Source organism: Apus apus, chromosome 12 (assembly GCF_020740795.1).
Source record: "Apus apus isolate bApuApu2 chromosome 12, bApuApu2.pri.cur, whole genome shotgun sequence".
Lineage (NCBI taxonomy): Eukaryota > Metazoa > Chordata > Aves > Apodiformes > Apodidae > Apus > Apus apus.
The window spans coordinates 13,965,542-13,978,111 of NC_067293.1; the positions used below are offsets into that span (position 1 = coordinate 13,965,542).

A 12,570-nucleotide genomic window follows, 5' to 3' on the forward strand; every position below is an offset into this window, starting at 1 on the left:
CACCACCACCATGCACCCTGGGGGGTTGCCCACCATCCTCCTGGCCTCACATGCCTCATCTGGTGGCTCTGGTGCTGCCTCAATGAGTGCACAATGGGAATGCTCAGTGCTTGCTGGGGATAACGCTGTATGTCATCAGAGGGCTGGGTAGATAGAAGTGAATCCTCACGCCACGGCTGCCAGGTAAGCAAGCAGCTGAGGATTGCCCTCTGTTTCACAGGTGGAAAACTTGAGGCCCTGAGCATCCGCCTGACAGTGAGCAAGCAGTGGAGTTGGGATTAGGGCTGGAATTTCCGGCTGTGCCCAGGGCTGATCCCTGCTGGTGTTTCTCTCCAGAGCACAGACCGGGTGCTGTTCCCTGCACCCTCTGCTTGTGTTGCTGGAGCTCATGCACAGGTGCTGGCCAGGAGACTTTTCCAAAAGGTCAGCGGAGCACGCAGGCAGTTAGTCAGGCATCCCACCAGGGATTAGCTCAGGCCAGTGGGTGAGGGATTTGTGTCTTTTCCCCAGAACAGGCGGTGGGGTTTCAGCTCCTGCACATCCCCACACGCAGAGATGAAGTCTTGCTCCAAAACCAGATGGGTATTAGCTAGAGGAAAGAAGCTGGAGTTCAGCTGAGCCCGAGCTGTCATTTGTACTTGGGCATGGATGTCACTTTTAATGTCTGAGGGATGCAAACATCCTATGCAAACATCCTGTCTTTTTCAATTAAGAAGCCTGAATGCGGTTTGGTGCTCCGGCGCAGGGGAGCCTCGGGGCACTTGGCTATATCTTGAGATAAGCTGTAGCTGAGGCTCAACTGGAAGCCCCACTGCTAAAAGACTTAAGGATATGAAAACAAAATGCTGTGATTATGAACTGGTCTTCAGCTGTTTAATTCCATTCATGGTAAACATCATTAAAAGCCTTTGTTTCGCTGTCATAAAAGAGTCAAACGGGGGAGAGAGAGTTCTTGCCATCTGCTCTGCCGAACGTGGGGGTTTTTCTGGAGAGAAGCTGATCGCTGGATTAATTCTCGATAGTCTGTTAAATGGCCATAGTTAACCCTGTAAGACTCCACGAGGAGGGGAACTCAGAGGTCACCTACCCATTCCACGCTGCCAGCCACACTAATTGGAGAGGGATGGCATCCGCAGCGATAATGTATTTCCAGGCAACCCTACTGTGGCCAAAGATGAAAAAAATTAAACATTTATATAACTGTACAGTGGCAGTTTAATTCTCCGCGGACCAGCGCCGTGTCAGGGAATGCAGGCTGATAGCTATCATTTATTATGCTTCTATTACAAAGCAATGCTTTTTCATTTTGATCAGGAGAGGGTTTCCTAAGATGCGCTTGCAGTAAGGGATGGCTGTAGGAGCAAAAATGATCATAATTGATTCCCGTCCTGTTGAATGGTCTGAGCAATGTCTGTTAATTTTTTGTCACATTTCTTCGGCAAAAAAACCCATCTCAAAGGACTGCAGATTGGGTTTTACAGAGATTACATTTCTGATTAAGTCTGCTTGCTGGCTCTGTTGTGCACCAGATAACAATGCAAATAAGTTAAGGAGGATGAGTTGGTGCTCGTTGGAGGACTCACATGGAAATAAATATGGTCCAATTCTTTGTAACATAAACTCCTCATTGCATGTAAAATACCCCCCAAAGATCAGGAGTGTTTACTTCCCATAGGCAACTTGCAAAGGCAACCTGTGTGCCTGGCTCCCAGTCCTGGGATGGCCAGGGAGTTGGTGCTCTTGGCTCTGGTTTGTTTTTGGGAGGAAGCTGGTGTGCTGGTGCTGCATTGGCACCCAGCTGGCCCTGCAGGGTCCCTGTACTCTGGGACACACTGTCTAGTGTGGAGGAGCAGGGTTGGCTCACCTGGCAGGTCATCGAGGTGTTGGTGGAGCAATGAGAAGCAGGGCAGGCAGGGAGGTTAGCTGTGACTGTTGCAGAAGCTGAAAAAAGGTGAAAGAGAATATTTTCTGAGCTCATTTGTTGAGCAGGGACTGCAGAAAATAATCAGGAAAATCAAGATGCTGAGATGATGGTGATAACAGCGGTTCCTGCATGATTAAAGTGATGGCTTTGGCATGGTAATTTTTACCCCATCTTGGGTCAGAGTGGCAGGGCAGGCAGGAAACATAAGTTCAGTGCTAAGGATGTGCAGGACCAGTGGGCTGAGCATTGCCCTGGGCACGCAGTCTGAAGGGCAACCTGGCAGCTTGTGTTCCTGTGTTTTGCTTTTGCTTGCTGTCCCTGCCTGAACCTCATCTCACATAGTCCCAGAGAAACAGGGTGGTGAAGTTGCTGGGGTTTGCTTGTTGATGTTAATGATCCTTCCTGGGAGGCAGACGAGGTGCCCTCATGGCCAGGCTCTGCTGGGCTTGGACCTTGACTTGTAACACCATGAGTCCTTTGTGAGTGGCCAGCTCTCAGACTTCAGCAGCTAATTTGGGAGTCTATGTGCTCAGTGGGTAATCGTGGATTTGCTGAGGCAAGATGCTGGTTGGCAGAAATCCTTGAAGTTTGATGGTAGACCGTGACCCCTCTGTGCTGGCACCAGAGCTTTAGTGACCTAGATTTCCAGAAGAATGGCAAACTAGCATGGAGCCTGTTGAGCTTTAGTGGGCAGCAGCAGGTCAGAAACACCACCTGGAGCTCAGCCACATTGCTTATTTTGGGAGTAGGACTTCTACCCAGTCCCTCTTTACCTCAGGATCTTAATTATTGATTATAAATTCATCAGTTGAAAAAAGATTGCTTTAATTGCTCTAATACGTACCCAATTTGGAGTTCATTATTGCCCAGAATTGTTTTCCTTCCCTTGCTAATTGATACCAAATGGAACACTGAGGAGGGCAGGCACTGGCACTACTCCACCTTTCACAAATGTCTCCTGTTGCCTTTTAATTGTTTATTTGTGGAGGTGTTAAGCACTGCTAGAAGTTTATGTGCACTCCTTCCCTAAGGGTGTCCTCAGCTGAACATCCAAATGGATTTGAGAATGGGAGGGTTTGAAATGGTAGTTGGATCTTAGCGACATTTTGGGTTAGCTGGAGAAGTCTGCTGGAGGATGGGGGTAAATCCTGGGGTCCCCTATTGGTATCTTGGCCTATTTCACTGCAGTAATGGGGTGGTGTTTCTCTATGTCCTGGTGTAACCATGACTCAGAAGTCCAGCACTGGAGGAAACCCTGATTTCCAGTATGGAGGTGAAGTGCCCAGCCAGGAGACCCACCACTGGCATTGCCTCCGTGGGACAGTGGTGGGTGGTGCTGGCAGCCCTGGGAGCTTTGCTGTCAGGTTTGAAGCTCCTGATGCCTGTTCCTCCCAGCAACATGGGGAAATCTCAGCGTGAAATGTTTTCCAACACTGCAGAAAGTGGTGGTGCTTTTCCCAGGAAATGGCAGAGCGGACCAGATGTTTCACAGGGTAATTGAAAATTCCATTTTATCAGAAAGCATTTGCTGTCAAAAAGTTTTATCTTTACTTCAACAAAGAGGTTGATTAGATCCCCCAGGATCTGAATTAGCATATTTGAGGCTAGATACTCTGGTTTGTGATTCAGGTAGTTATTCCTCCCTTGGTTTTACTCATACTGGGACTCTTTTTTTTAAATCACTTTGCCCTCTTCCAAACACAGCTTTTGTGCAGGTTTGGCTTGTTTTCTTTGTGTGGATGTTTACGGACACCTAGATCTGCTTCAATCTTTTCTATTACCTTTTTCACCTTACCTTGAGCCAGAGTCATACTCTATAAGTCATAGGAGCTCTTGCCAGCACAGAAATCACAAAGGAACTATTTAAAATACGTGGCTTTAACATTAGAAATGACAGATTTCAAACTTATTCTTAATTCCCAGTTCTGGCCAGGATTTTTACTATCAGTTGTAGAAGGAAAATCGTTGGCCCAATGAAGCAGTGATTCACTGTTTAAAATGAAAATAGAATCCAAAAGAAAATACGAAAATAATATACACACGCTAATCATAAAATGCCAGTGTTAGAAATAGTCACCACAGCCATAAAAGAGTGAAAAAGCTTTAAAATCAAAGTGAGAGGGTTTTTAAGCAATGTCAGTAATGTGTCTCTACAGAGAATTGCTTCTAAAAGCATCACTTCCATTTTTCTGCTGCCAGATCAGCAGTAAAGGTTGGCGTGAAATGTCATCTGGAAAGACCTGATCCTGCATACATTTCCACATTTGAGTAACTTTGCTCACATAGGTGGTTTAATTGTGTTTGAGTCTCATAAACTCCAAAAGATGAAGGGTTCTTTGAATAGAAATGGGTTATATTTAAATGCTTACATTAAGTCTTTATACTATCACACGGTATAGAAATGGGCCTGAATAAAAAGGAGAGCTGGGCAGGTGGCATTCACCCAAACTTCTCTTGCTGGTTGCATCCCAAATTACTCAGATCGTCATTTAGGGGATCAGGTTTTATCTAGAGTGTTCCAATTGCTTCTTAGGCTCATCTCCATAGTGTCTGGGTGCCTTTCAGGTATGAATCAAGAACATGGCTAATGATATTAACTGGAGGCAAACACAAGTATTAGAAACTGTTGGTTTTTTAAGCTGATTTCCAGCAGTTGTTCCACCTGCAACTCCCTTTTACTTTGCAGAAAAGCCTTTCTGTAAAACTCTTTGTACATGAAGACCTAAGTGACATATTCCAGGGCTTTGGAGGCTGGAAATACAGCAGCATTTCTCTAAAGTTTATACAAATTCATAAAAACACCTACTTTCTTGTATTCATATATGCAGCACAAGACATCCAGTGTAACATTCATCTGTGAGAGACAGCACATCCCTTAAGATGGATAAATGCTGTAAGCTTTCTTTGCAGGGCAGTGTCAGTTATGAGAGCTCTCCTGATTCCTGCATTATTGCACGATCTCTCGGTGAAGCAGCCTTGGTGAGCTCAGCCTGCTCCTGCAGTGGCCACCCTGGAGGAAGCAGCCAGCTTCTCACAGTGCTTTGAAACCCAGAGAAGGATTTTTAGCGCAAGCAGCTAAGCTGGCCTTTGGGAAGACAAGTTGGTTGTGTTATGATTTCTACACTGGTAAGTGACCTATTGAGCATCAAAGCTCGTGGGTGCTGTGTGGTGGCTACTGAAGCTTTTGTGCAATGTCTCTCCATTCTCCCCAGTCACCTGCTCCTGGTCACGCCGCCCAGCCAGCAGGACGTAATATCTTTTGTCAGACCGGGGAATGTAACTGGAAAAAAAAACTGTCAAACAGTCAGACTAACAAGTCTCTTTTCAGGTTGACCCATGTCATTGCAGTGTTGCTTAGCTCCGTCTTCAGTGAGTGATCCAGGCAGAGCAGGGCAGCGAGCACTTAGGGAGGTTTATAATCCAAGCATGGACACTGTGGCTGGCACAGATGTGTCCCTTGGTTGCTTCTTCCTTAGATTCATCGCTCTGCAGCATTGAGCAGAGCTTGGAGAAGTCCTCGCTGGAAGCTGATGGTGGGGCAGGGGTGACACAGAAGTCATTGCCATAGAAATAAATCAGCACCAGCCCCTTTCTGCAACAGCAGAACTAAATAGCAAACAGATGTGTGACCTCCTTTGTTTGCAGAAGAAGCATTACCATGTATCTCACATTCCTGGCACTCTTCCTTCAGTTTTCAGGTTCTGTCCATCAAAGATAATTCTTGCAATGTCTCTGTCACTGAAGTTGCTCAGTCCAGGGTTGCAGGAGTTACAACCTTTAGATCCTCAAGTCCTTTCCATCTAAGCACAAAAAATGCTCACCAGATGTGAACATTTTGGCAACTTTGAGGAGAAAATTAAAACTTGGATCTGTGCCCTGTTGTGTAGGTCTGTAATGCATGAATGATCAGCCCTGAAAGTTGGAGAGTTTCTAGTGTTTTATTGTACTTTTTAATGAGATTTTGTCAAATTTAGTTATTGCTTATCCAGATTTTTGCTGGGTGACTGGAGAGCAATTTATAGGAGATATGAAGAAGTGATATTGCTGATTAGATAGCTCCAGCTTCTATTTGTGCTTGGTTTTGTTAACTGCTCCTAAACTCCAGCCCAAGCAGAAGATCTGCAGAGAAGATCTTTGTCTGGGTTCAGCTGAAGGACGGGGCGGTGCTAACCCTGGCCCTCCCAGAGCATCCTCTTCCAAAACCACCACACAATACTAGGGTCTTCAAATATTTCCAAGATAAATAAACAGTTCAGTCAAACTTGCAGCTTCCCTTTCCCTTATAAATAAGCCAAAAAAAAAAGGGCTCACGGGGACTTTTTTTTCCTTTTGCCAGTAACCTCGAAGGAAACCATTAACACTTTCTGTCTCACAGCAGTTAAGACCAGCAAAATGGTCAAGGTAATGGCCATCATACTTAACAGTAGGGAAGGTATATGAATAAAACTGAACCTTCTGCTAACGCAGCAAGCCAGCACTTCCTGATCTCCTCCTGTAATCAATCTACATCGTTAATGACTCTGAAAACAGACTGAACTGCTGGGGCTGGCACTGGGAAACTTGCATTACAAACTAACCATCTCTTATTAACCTTTCGGTGTTTCCTTCGCAACACTAATTAGAGCCAAATAAAACTACTGTTTGTGAAACTCTTCAGTTAAAATACAATTTTCAGAGGAAATATGGTAAACTCCAAAGCTCCTGTTTGCTTGGCCTTTCTTTTTAATTATGATGGAGGATGGCTGTTACTTGTTTAACAGAGGCTTACATGATTAATGCTGCAATGTTACTGTAATTAAAAAGGCAAAAAAAGATGTGATTGGAGCCTGTATAATTTACAGACATCTCTGCATTCTGGTGGCAGAGCAGCTCTAAGTGTTGCAAAGAGGAATCATAAAAATTTATTCTAATTAAAATTGCCAGATTGACTAAACAACAGGTGACTTATGTAACTTGAGTGACTTGCTCTTGGGGTGAGAAATCATCTGAAATCAGTGAATTATACAAAGCTGTCTATTATTCTACTAAATGGGAAAGTGTGTGCTTACCATGGCAACCTGCATCATTTTTGCAGCCGCTGGAAAATACAGGGCCCTTTATTAAAGGAATAATCATGGCAAACAGGGCTCTGACCCTTGGCTCATGGGCACGGGGTGCATGGCATGGCCAGTTTTGGAGCAGCCTCTGGGCATGGGTGGTTGCCATCAGGTTCAGTCCTGCCCTGCTGCACCCAAACATGCACCCGGCAACCTGGGGGGGCGGATTTGGGACTGGCATCACCACAGCGAGTGGTACAAGTTAGGTGCCAGTGCTGTGGTTTTTTCCCCCCAAAACCAGTGCAAGCTTTGTAAATGCAATAATGGTAATTAATTTGGATCTCTCTTAATGATGTTTGCACGCTGCAGAGAGCTGCAGGGCAGGCGACTGCATGTCCCTTGGGTGCAGGGGAAGGAGCCCACCCATCTCTGAAATTAGGTGTATGTGGGTGAGTCTCTAAATTGCTCAAGTTCCAGCAGATAACTGCTGAGGGGAGACATACCACTGGGTTTGTATGGAGGTTGTTTTACTAAATGATCTATGTAATAATACATAAGTCAAAACTCTGCAATAATTGGCACCAAACAGCAAAGAGAACTTGCAGCTTTTATCTGTCTTAAGGGAAGTGCTGCCACTCAAAACTCATGAGTGCTATATTTTATTTCTCATACAGCATATATGAATGTAAGAGAGGAGATGTTTTAAAATGGGTCAGAGAATTATTAAGAAGTTTGGCAGCCTTTCCTCTCGGCAGACATGCAGGTATGGAGTGGAGTGGGCTGGGATGGGTGGGAAGCAGGAGGGCAGGGCTGTGCCAGGCTCCAGTTGGTTTGTGTTCCCTCTGCTCAGTGATTTCCCTTTCCATCCTGCTTTTAACCCGTGTGTCTGTTTGGAAAATAAGTTATTTGTAGCAAGTGTATTATTGATATATGCTGGCCACAATGTGTATAATCACAGTAAGCACAATGTGGCTGTATTTTTGCTGAGTATCTGTAATAGTAATGATCAGCTTCCCCACTTGCGGCATTAGTGATTTCATTTTTCAGCAGAAACCCTTTTTTGTTCCATTTTCCTTATCGCATTTTCACCCTTTTTCAAGTGCGGAGAACGACCTGCTTTGTAACAAGCTTCATTAGCTACTCGCAGGTTGTGTTTCATTACCGATGCCCACCGCTGGCTGCGGGTGACAGCACATGGCAGCAGGTGACTGGCAGCCAACACTGTGTCACCTCACCTTTGGGCAGTGACAGTCACGCTTGGGGCAGGGGAGCGGAGTCAGGTCTCTATGGGTTGGGCTCAAGGTCTGGGTGCAGTAAATACGAGGACATCTGGGGGTGTGGAGTGACTAGCTCTGCTGAAAGCTTTATCCTCAAGAAATGCAGGGTTAACATCAGTCTCTGTAGGAAATGGAGAAAATTGAACCACACACACACACGAAAAAAAAAAAGATGAAAAACCCCCTCTCTGAACTGAAGCAATAGGAAATGAAAATTGCTGAGATATACTGTCGTGTGGGTAGTGGTGCTACCAACCTTGTGCTGCAGTAATTACCTCTATGCATGCAATTTGTGCTCAGCTACGACTGATTTCCCACATCATCCAGCGCCCAGGCTACATTCAATCAGTCCCAGCTGGAGAAAACTGTCTTGGCTCATTTGGTGAGATTTTGCCACAGATGCTACCTTGCCTCTTATGGAGGCACTGGAGAGCTGGAGGCCACCTGGCACATGGTGGAGGGGTGAGGACAGTGATGAAGGGGGTGGTGTCATGTCCTGTGGGATGCTGAGCTGATGGGGGTTAAAGGAGCTTCTGGCCCTTTCTGGGAAGAAGACTTTGCTCCTCTGGGTGTGTGCTGGAGAGAGCAAGTTTTGTGGTTGTTCTTGTACTGTTTGATGTGAAAAATGAAAGAGTGAAGAGTGTTGGTTGGAAATTTGTGCAAAATTTGTGCACTGCTTGCACACCAAGTTAGGTCAGGTGCTTGATTTCCTCTGACTGTTTTGAAAGTGTTGGCTTCATTAAACAGACCAGGCAGGAGAGTAGCTGGTGCAAAGATGTTTGGGGGGCTGGAGCATCATTCAGGTGAGTGACAGGCTGATAGATTTAGGGTTGTTGGAGAAACGAAGGCTCTGGGGAGACACCTTAGAGCACCTTCCAGCACCTGAAGGGGCTACAGGAAAGCTGGGGAGGAACCAATATTAGGAAGAAATCCTTTCCTGTGACAATGGTGGGACCCTGGTACAGGTTGCTCAGGGAACCTATGGATGGCCCATCCCTGGAGGTGTTCAAGGGCAGGTTGGATGGGGCTTGGAGCAACCTGGTCTAGTGAGAGGTGTCCCTGCCCATGGAGGGGGGGTTGGTGGTACTAGATGATCTTTAAGGTTCCTTCCAACCCAAACCATTCTGTGAGTACAGCAGCCAGTGCTTCCTCATCTTGGGCATGTTCTCCAGTCAGCTGATTTGAACCACTCTGGAGCCAGGTGAGGAGCCTCTGGATTTGCCCTGTGAGAGGAATGGCTTTTTCTCCATTCACCTGACTGTGCTTTGGGATTTGATACAGCTCAGTGAGACATTACAAAGGGGCAGCTCCACTCTGGGAAGAGGGATTTGACCAGAAACCTGAAGTTTCTGGGAGTGGGAGGTACATTAGTGGTGGGTATAAATAGCTTTGCGGAGGGTCTGTCACACTCAGGTGTGTCCCTGGGTGTGCACTATGTGTATTCTGGACTTAGTTTCCTGTTTTTCACCCTCTGTGTTTACCAGCTGTGTTATCTGTGCTGCTGACATTGCTGCTCCCCAGCACATTTCAAGGAGGGAGCGGTGTCTTCTCGGTGCCCCATTCTGCCCAGCCTCACAGTGTCCCCCACGGCCAAGGAGCTCCCTGGCGTGGGGCTGCCGCTGCCTGGCGGCTCTGGCTGGTTGATTCCACGTCCTGCATCTGTTCTGACAGGCAGTGCTTTTGCCAGTGCTCTCTGATTAGTTTTGGTCCCTCAGATGCATCGATTTACAGATCTTTCCTCTGCAATACAGCGTTTCTCGATGACAGTCCGTGAAGCAAATGATAACTCAGCAGCCTAAATTATTCAGGCAAATTGAATGCGTTTGGCTTGTTCCAAACTTTTGTTTCCTTTCAGTGCTGTCAGGAGAACAGGTAGCTGTGCTGCTCCTATCCAACTCGTTCCAGTGCCAGGCAGACACAAACAGCTGAAGTATAACCTATGTTTCACCTCGTTTATCACTTATTTCCACCTTCAGCAGTGCTTTTTCGGGGCACTTTTGTGCCTGATAAAAATGTTTGTCTTGCATCCAGGGTTGCTCCCCTCTGGTACACTGCTGGGCTCTGGGAAGTCACTTAATCTTGCAGTAGAAATGCCTTTCCAAAGAAAATTCTGTATCTGTTCCACCTTTCAGCCACCTGTCCTTTTGTGGAAGTATATTCACTCATGCAAATATTTTTGACCCATTAGTCATCACTGTAGGATCCAGGAACCTCACATTAATGAAGACAAGTAATTAAAACTAACAATTCCACCTGCAATTCCCTCATTGCCTGATCTCTGCTTTGTCAGTCTTCCTCCATTGTTATCGGGTGGATATGTCCAATTAATTCGCTATAAAATCCATGCAAGCCCTTCACTGAGCAGACGTGCCTTGCAGGGACCACCAAGCTCTGGCACGTCAGGTGGAGAGGAAATGCTTTGTCAGTACAAAAATGTCCCCTTGCTTTCTGGATACTGTTCTGCATCAGGAGTTTCTGGGTATAGCTGAAGGCATTGACTTTCATTCTCCAAACATCTGTCTGGAGATTTAGGACCTGACTCAAAGCCCTTCAAATCCTGCAGGACTCTTTCAGCTGAGACCATTTGGCTTGAAATAAGACCCAAGAGAGTTGGCATCCTCAGGGGATGTGCTCTGGGCTTTGCTTGAGGCATAGGTCATCTCAGCATGTGTTCAGGAGTGAACTCAGGGAGAAGGTATCAGCTACTGAGTATCTCTTTGATTCAGCAAACAAGGCACAGCTGCTGCTGGAGGATGGAGGTTTGCCTCAGAAAATTCTAGCTGCAAATGAGACTCATGATTTCAGGAATTAGAATAATTACCCCCTGGAACAGATTCCCATGGGATGTGATATATTCTGTATCACTTAGAGTCTTTAAATCACATTTGCATGTTTTTCCTAAAAGCGTGCCTAGTCATTCAAAGTGAAGGGCTGTGCTGGAGAAGCACAGCTGAGCATCCCATGCTTTGCAAGGAAGCAGAGCAGGGAGTCACCATGGTTCTGTGTGGATTAAGCTCTGCAGATCCCTGGAGAAGTGGGTTTTAGTGTGTCCTCAAGAAGAACTTATAACAGTCCCCTTGGCCAGTGCTGGCTGCCGTGCAGGAATGTGCAGAATTGAGCAAGTAACCACACTGGGCATGATTCAGGAGTGAACTTCCCCAGCCAAAATCTGCCTTCCCTTTCCAAACAGTCCCTTCCTTGCTGAATCAGACATCCCCAAAGGCTGAGCAATCCTGCCTGTATCCATGTTTCCAGGACCTTCCCTCCCACCGCTCCCTAAATGATGAGGGTGTTTTTGAAGACCTCATTTCCTGAACCTTCCCTTTTATCTCTTCGAACAGCAGGCAAATGAGCAGTCCTTAATTTTTTGTTACTGCTTCTGCACCCAGTGAGCTATCAGAGGCTGTCAACGGTAACTTTTCTCTTTTCCATGCTCCTGCCTGCAGGATTTGAGGAGATAATTCATTTGGTCCTGGTGCTTTGTCAACTTTCAGCAGTTGTAATTGCTTAATGATCAGTTCTGATGCTGTTGTTAAGCCTGTTAAAACTTTGTCCTGCTGAACAGCCAGACTGTGGCTGCCTCATCATGTTGTGCCTGCTGTGTCAGCTGGGGCTGCCTTTCATGCTTCTTCCCTGGCCCCAGCTTTGGTTGTCCCACCCCACCTCAGATGCTGCTGGCACTCGCCCAGGGGGATGGACCCAGCCCATGCTAGGGAACTGTGCCTGAGGGTACAAACAACTGCAGAATAACCCCACCCAGATGCTTTCCAGAATGACTCTCCTTTTGCCTGCCCCAATAGCCCTCCTGGCCTCGAGAGCCTGGTGGTGGGTGGTGAGGGTGGTCCATCACCGTGAGCCCTTGCAGGGTGCCAAGAGGAGATGCTCTCTGGAGCAGGCTGTAACTGGAAGGGTATCACTATTTAGCAACCTTCATGCCATTCCATCTCTTGGGTGCCTTTTCCACCTTTGTTAACATTTTTTTAGAACTCTAATTGGCTGCATTTCGTGATACACTTTCTTTGCTATGCACCTGAGGTGCCCCACTGGCTGGTGCCCTCTCTTGAAGCTCCTGTTGCTCATCCTCACCTCTTCCAGGGCTGTTTCTTACTTAATGGCACACACTGAACATTAGTGCATTACCATCCCTTTTCCAAGAACAGTCTCCATCCACTCTTCTCTCGTCCCCCAGTGCCTCATCCAATTTAATTAATTATACTTAGTATATTACACATCCTGTCAAAGTTTTTCCTTTCCAAGGTTTAATGGTTTTTTAATTCTAATGCATGCTGCATGTGGAAGTGTTTTAGCAATGAGGCGAGCATGCAGTGGCAAA

At 46.3% G+C, this 12,570-nt stretch overlaps 1 protein-coding gene across 2 annotated transcripts in view; it reads left to right on the top strand.

Moving 5' to 3' along the window:
• PCDH19 (protocadherin 19) overlaps positions 1 to 12,570 on the top strand; it is a 58,257-nt gene that overhangs the window by 30,551 nt on the left and 15,136 nt on the right. The gene's annotated exons all lie outside the window — the stretch shown is intronic.